The sequence below is a fragment of the Mizuhopecten yessoensis genome, unplaced genomic scaffold, assembly GCF_002113885.1.
Source record: "Mizuhopecten yessoensis strain PY_sf001 unplaced genomic scaffold, ASM211388v2 scaffold11185, whole genome shotgun sequence".
Taxonomy (NCBI): Eukaryota; Metazoa; Mollusca; class Bivalvia; order Pectinida; family Pectinidae; genus Mizuhopecten; species Mizuhopecten yessoensis.
Window position 1 is genome coordinate 942,893 of NW_018408922.1, and position 7,404 is coordinate 950,296.

Here is a 7,404-nt window from a genome sequence, read left to right on the forward strand (position 1 = left end):
CAATATCTTGATTTCTCTTTGGCTGATTACACTTTTGACTTTATACAGTGCTTCTTCAAAGAAAGTGCCTGCTTGGGACAACTTTCCAGGCCCGGGTGTTAGGTCTCTATCACTGTTACTATATGAATAGAGAATCAGTTTATAAAATGCACTACTTATACTTTGAGTTCTGTTGGGCTGCTTACACTCAAGACTTTATCAATTGCTTTTATATAAAAAAAAAAACTTGCTTTCACTAGTGTTTGCTACATGTATACCTAACCACAGTTTCTTTTAAATCTTCAATAAACATAATTATGGATAATAGTCACGGCGGCATTTAAAATATATATATAAATCTTATTACCGGTTAGCTTGTAATAATAATAATAATAATATTCCTTCGAGGTTCTTATGTACCGCTTTATCACAACCTAGTTCGTAGGTCGTCTTAAAGCGGTTCACAAATTATTATCCGTGGTTATAATCATATGGATATTGTGTGATTCCAATTAAATTTTGCACGTACATGTAGGTGATAATGGTACTACGAATATTACTGCAGACACTGTTTTGTGATTGGACAATATCAACGCTGTAAACCGGTCTCTGATTGGTAGAAATTTAATGATTGTTTCAATTAATTTCCAAATCAAAAATACAATCAACACATATGTACATATCGCTTTCGTCTTGTACGTACATTTATTCCCTTCTATTATTTTTTTTAAGATAAAAAATGTCATATTTAGTTTGCTATGACGTAGGTCAGTCGTGTTAACATTTCGAATCGTTCTGTTATCGCTACGGTCATTTCAATACTATAGATACATGTATAGCCATGCGCATACCATAAGGTTCATCAAAATAATCTCTCTACGGTCATGTCAATACTCCATACATATAAGCCTTCCAATTAAATCACATTACGGTCATTTCAATACCTGAAACATACATAGCCATACCGTCGGGTACATTGAAGTATGGTACTCTAGTGGTACATGTAGGACGCCGGGTTCGTGACCGAACGCGTACGGTTGCGGCATCGAGTCACGGCACTGTGTTGTAACTTTGAGCAAGATACTTCACTCCTCTTGTTCCAGCTTTAAATGAGTCCGTGGTTGAGCAGTGCTTAAATTATAGGATGCTAGCTGCAAACGCCGCAATGGCAGCACCGGCTGTATGATTGGCTGGTTGCAAAGGCTCTTTAACCACGGATACTAATCTGTCAACTGCTTTGAGACGACCTACGAACTAGGTTGTGATAAAGCGAGATATTAGAACATCGAATTATTATAATTAATTCTTATGAATAACTTTACTCGTAAATCGCACAAAGTTTAAAAATCCCTACGGCATTCATAAAGCGTCTGTATTTTGTTTCTGTTGTTGTTAATTAAACTAACAATCTGTTTGGTTTGGTTTTATTAAGGTTGAGGTCCTTCTAACAATAAATGTCATTAAAGACACAGACGTAAAAACACATAAAAAGACATAACAGTATTTGAACAAGAATCAATTTTTGAGATAAAGAAAGAGTTTTCATATCATTCTGAAATACGCATGTATCTTTGTTTTTATAACATTATTCAAAACAAATTAACAAATGAAGAGATATTCAACGAACTATATTCTCAATAAAATGCAACATACATCATCATTTATTGTGTGTAAACCAAATTGATTGTTCAAAGGGAGGATACTCGTAGGCGAGTATTACGTCGTCTCCCCAATTATAGAGTGGACTATTGTATAACTGTGTGTCATTATTCTGACAGCTACTATCACCCATGAGCTGTCGGGAGATATAATGGTTGAGGTAAAACGAGCGATGTAAACACTTGACCTGTCAGAAAGCTTACTCCACAATGACAAATCAATTCTGACATTTCACACCAGGGACGTAAATAGGACTATGAGTATTATATGTGGAAGCATACGAAGCGCAAAGCGCGGAGTAGGGGGTGGGTTCGGGAGGGGGGTTTCTCCCCCTTTCCTGGTGCAGTTTGAGACATAAAATACCTATCATTTTCATATTTGGCTTGTAGTATTTTTTATCAAATGCGTAATAATTAGTTCCATATGAACAAATTGTCAAGGAACATTTTCGTTAAATAGTCAATAAAAGAAACAATATCAATGAGATAATGAATTCACTGAGGGCCCAGGATTATATGAGTTGTTAAAGTTTATCACATACAGTTCTACGATGTGATCCTTGTAAAAAGTATACTTGAAAAAATTACGCGGAAGCCCGTGCGTCCGTGCGTACGCCTGGTTACGTCCCTGCACACGATGATTTGATTGTTACAGGGATATGTTGCTCAATGTTGCGATTGATTCGGCAGCCGTGATCACTTACGCGCTCAGTCATTTCTACTGTGTGTAATCAAGCGTGAGCTTCAGACCACACACTCTCCCAAAAAGTTCGGTTCGATCCCCAGCGGTAACGGGAAAAGAGAGTGATGTCAGATAGTTGGTATCCCCCCGATGTCAAGGTGGTCCCCCCCCCCCCCCCCCCTCCGTGGGCTTTTTCTCCACCACAGAGAGACATCATTTGTTCCCTTAGCGTCCTCGTAATAAAAGTTCTACAGAGTTGTTGGTGACAATGTACACGACGTTAAATAAAGATGAATGATTCATTTATTATAATTTATTTATCAATAGTAATAACTGACACAGGTTTGTCCAAAGTACCATTTTTTTAGTTACGTGACTCGCAGAAACCCCCCACAAAACAATTGTATACAATAACCTCCGATATTACCTTTGTTATACTTGTGGACATTTGTTTTTCAAATTGGTTCTTAAAATAAAATTTCCGTCTCTAAAACGACAACACATAAATGACATTGCTGATTTGTTCCCGTCAGTCTAAACATAATTGTATGACTTACGTTATTTTTTAACTTTGAAAGAGAAACGATATGTTGTACCTTGGTTTTAGTCCGGGACCGGGAACGGCGTACAAGATTTACCTACCACCCTCAACTCTCAAAAAATACAGTAGATATATCCAATAACTATTACTTCATAAATAACACATGTATGATATCAGTTGTAAGAAATATATACTTTAAGACTGCGGGGACAACACATATACCAGACCATCGGAAACATCATGCAGGCCTTGTTCAATATTTTCGCTGGCCCATGTGATACTTACGGAAACTGTAATGGTAAGTTCACGATTACAAACTGGTTTATTAATAATGCATTTCTATTTTGTTATGACAATCAGGTTAAATGTCTGTTCAGTTGACCGAGATGAATATGAATATGTATGTCTAAAAAACAAAATACATACAAATATCTTGACCAAACATGATTTTGGACAATACATTGTGTTTGCGACAACAGAATAGATCCTGAATAACTTGTGTTGGCTCCTTATTTCTCGTTTTTAGTAGTTGTACCAAACGTTCTGAGATCTTTACCATCATTTAATTATTTGTGTCTTGTTTTATCTACATGTTTATCATTATTTTAACTTCCGTCCTAAAGGGTAGGCTTTATCTGACCACCTGTAGGATTTGATAGAAAGCACATGTAAACAAACAATGCGGTGACGTCGTAGAGACATTAAAATGTCAGGACAGGTCATGCCAAAACCATAGATTACAAATACTGAATTCCATTGTTTTCAAACACATTATTGTCTTCATGGGATAAAAGAATCAATCTCCACAGTTAAGGTATACCAGAGTTTCAACCCTTGGATCGAGCTTTTTGAATGTGTAACCCTCGTCTTGAAGCTAACCTTGGGATAGGCTATAGATAATATCGACCTCCTTGTTAAGATTGCTGTGTCAGACCCTCACCGTATTCGTTATTAATTCGTTTACCTGATTGGTAGAATTATCGTTTGATTCATTTTACTCTCTGTGTTGTTGCAAAAACTCTATATGATACAAGTTTGACAACAACAGTTCAGAACCAATACCTTTTCTTTTTCACACATATTAAGCTATTTGTTAAGATATGTCAGCGTGATGAATTTGATATTTTTAAAGTAGCACCCATGCTCTCCTAGCTTACGTGTTGCAGCCAGGCTCTCCTAGCTTACATGTTTAAGTAGCAGTCCTGCTATCCTAGCTTACGTGTTTTAAGTAGCAGTCCTGCTCTCATAACTGACATGTTTAAGTAACAGTCCTGCTCTCATAACTTACTTGTTTAAGTAGCAGTCCTGCTCTCCTAGCTTACGTGTTTTAAGTAGCAGTCCTGCTCTCCTAACTTACATGTTAAAGTAGCAGTCCTGCTCTCCTAGCTTACGTGTTTTAAGTAGCAGTCCTGCTCTCCTAGCTTACATGTTTAAGTAGCAGTCCTGCTCTCCTAGCTTGCATGTTTAAGTAACAGTCCTGCTCTCCTAGTTTATATGTTTAAGTAGCAGCAACTCCTATGAGTTGATTTTATCCTTCGATATAAACATCATTGAGTTAATTTTAATATAAAGATATCCCCAATTGAGTTGATTTTTATATAGATACATCCACCATTGAGTTGATTCAATATCTAAATATATCCCCATTGAGCTGAATTTATGATATATCCACAACATTGAGTTGATGATACATAGATATACCCCCTAGTACTGAATTGATTTCATAACTAGGAATATCTTCCATTGGGTTGATTTTATAAATATATCCCCGTATTGAGTTGATTTTTTATTAGGATTTATCCCCCACTGAATTGTTTTTATTAGATATATTCCTAATTGAGTTGTTTTTATTTTGATATACCCCTCTTATATTAATTAATTATATATACCCCCCCCCCCCCNCATGCTGGGATGAAGGACTACCAAGTTTGTTCAAATGAATGACCTTGACCCACTTGCAAGGTCACAGGGGTCAAATGTCGTAAAATCTTCAAACCACTTCTCAATAACCAAAAGGTCCAGAGTACTGATATTGGGCCTGTAGCATGCTAGGATGAAGGGGTACCAAGTTTGTTCAAATGAATGACCTTGACCCACTTTCAACCTTATGTCCCTGTTCGACATTCAAGGTCACGGGCATCATATGTTTAAATATTTAAATAGGTTCTTATGAATCAAACACTGATATTCTGCCTGTAGCTGTATTTTAGTCCACTTTTAAGATTAAAAGTGTGAGATTTATACCAGGTGAGCGATGCAGGCCCATTGGGCCTCTTGTTTTTTTGAGATATCCTCCATGAGGTGATTTCATATATAGATATATACTCCATTGAGTTCATTTTATAGATATTTACCCTTTAAGTTGATTTCGTATCTAGAGATATCACCCATGGAGTTGATTTCATATCTAGATATATCTCCCATGGAGTTGATTTCATATCTAGATATAACCTCATGGAGTTGATTTCGTATCTAGATATATCTCCCATGGAGTTTATTTCATATCTAGATATAACTCCCATGGAGTTGATTTTATATCTAGATATATCTCCCATGGAGTTGATTTCATATCTAGATATAACCTCATGGAGTTGATTTCATTTAAAATATATCCCTGTTGAGATGATTTTATAGATATACCACCCGTTCCGAGTTGATTTTATATAAGTATATCCCTCGTTGAGATTGTTTAAAGATATATGCTTCTTTGAATTGATTTCATATCTAGATATATCTCCCATTGTGTTGATTTTATAAACAATCCCCCTTGATACGTTTTTATCTAGGTAAATAAAATAGATATCATCTATTGAGTTGATTTCATATCATGATATATTCCCATAGCGTTGATTTCATATATTATATCTCCTATGGATTGGATTTTATATCGAGTATCCCCATTGAGTTGATTTTATATAAGGTGTCATCGTCTGAGTTGTTTTTATATAGAGTATCTTCCATTGAGTTTATTTTCTATCGATATATAAACTCCATTGAGTTGATTTTATATAGAGATATCCCCCATTGATTTGATTTCATATAAATTTTCTCCATTGAGTTGATTTTATATAAAGAGTCATCCACTGAGTTGTTTTTAGCTCACCTGACCTAAGGCGTCAACTTTTTAATTTAAACAACTTCTTTTCAGTAACCAAAAGGCCTAGGATGATGATACTTGGCCAGTAGCATGCTGGGATGAAGACCTACCAAGTTTGTTCAAATAAATGACCTTCATTCATTTTCAAGGTCACAGGGGTCAAATATGTTAAAATCTTTGAACAACTTCTGAATAACTAAGAGGCCTAGGGTGATGATATTTGGCCAGTAACATGCTGGGATGAAGGGCTACCAAGTTTGTTCAAACAATTGACCTTCATCCATTTTCAAGGTCGCAGGGTTCAAATATGTTAAAATCTTTGAGCGACTTCTGAACAAACAAGAGGCCTAGGGTGATGATATTCGGCCAGTAACATGCTGGGATGAAGCGCTACCAAGTTTGTTCAAACAAATGACCTTCATCCATTTTCAAGGTAACAGGGGTCAAATATGTTTTAAACCTTTAAAAGACTTCTTCTGAATTGCCAAGATGCCTAGGGTGATGATATTTGGCCAGTAGCATGCTGGGATGAAGGGCTACCAAGTTTGTTCAAACAATTAACCTTCATCCATTCAAACAATTAACCTTCATCCATTTTCAAGGTCGCAGGGGTCAAATATGTTAAAATCTTTGAGCGACTTCTGAATAACCATGATGCCTAGGGTGATGATATTTGGCTATTAACATGCTGGGATAAAGGGCTACCAAGTTTGTTCAAACAAATGACCTTCATCCATTTTCAAGGTCACAGGGGTCAAATATGTTTAAAACCTGTAAACAACTTCTTCTGAATACCCAAGAGGCATAGGATAATGCTCAAATATGTTTAAATCTGTTAATGACTTGTTCTGAATATTCAAAAAGTCCAGGGTAATGATATTTTGCCAGAGGACGGAAGGCTATAAACCTTGTTCAACTTAATGTCCTTGTTTGACTTTCAAGGTCACAGGCGTCATGCGTTTAAATCATTTAATAGATTCTAATGAATCGAACACATATATTTTGCCTGTAGCTGTACATTAGTCCACTTTTAAGATTACAAGTGTGAGATTAATACCAGGTGAACGATTCAGGCCCATTGGGCCTCTTGTTATACAGAGTATCTCCCATTGAGTTGATATTATATAGAGATATCCCCCATTGATTTGATTTTATATACATTTTCTCCATTGAGTTGATTTTATATTGATATATCCACAATTGATTTTTTTATAGGTTTATCCCCCACTGAGTCGATTTCATATCTTGATATTTGACTTCCAATTGAGTTAATTTTATATATCCTTCATTGAAATGAATTTATATAGAGATATCCTCCATCAAGATGATTATATATAGAGATATCCTCCATCAAGTTGATTTTTTATAGAGCTATATCCTCCAGTGAGTCAATTTTATATAGAGATTTCCTCCATATCTATTTTTAGAGATATCCCCCCCCCATCCC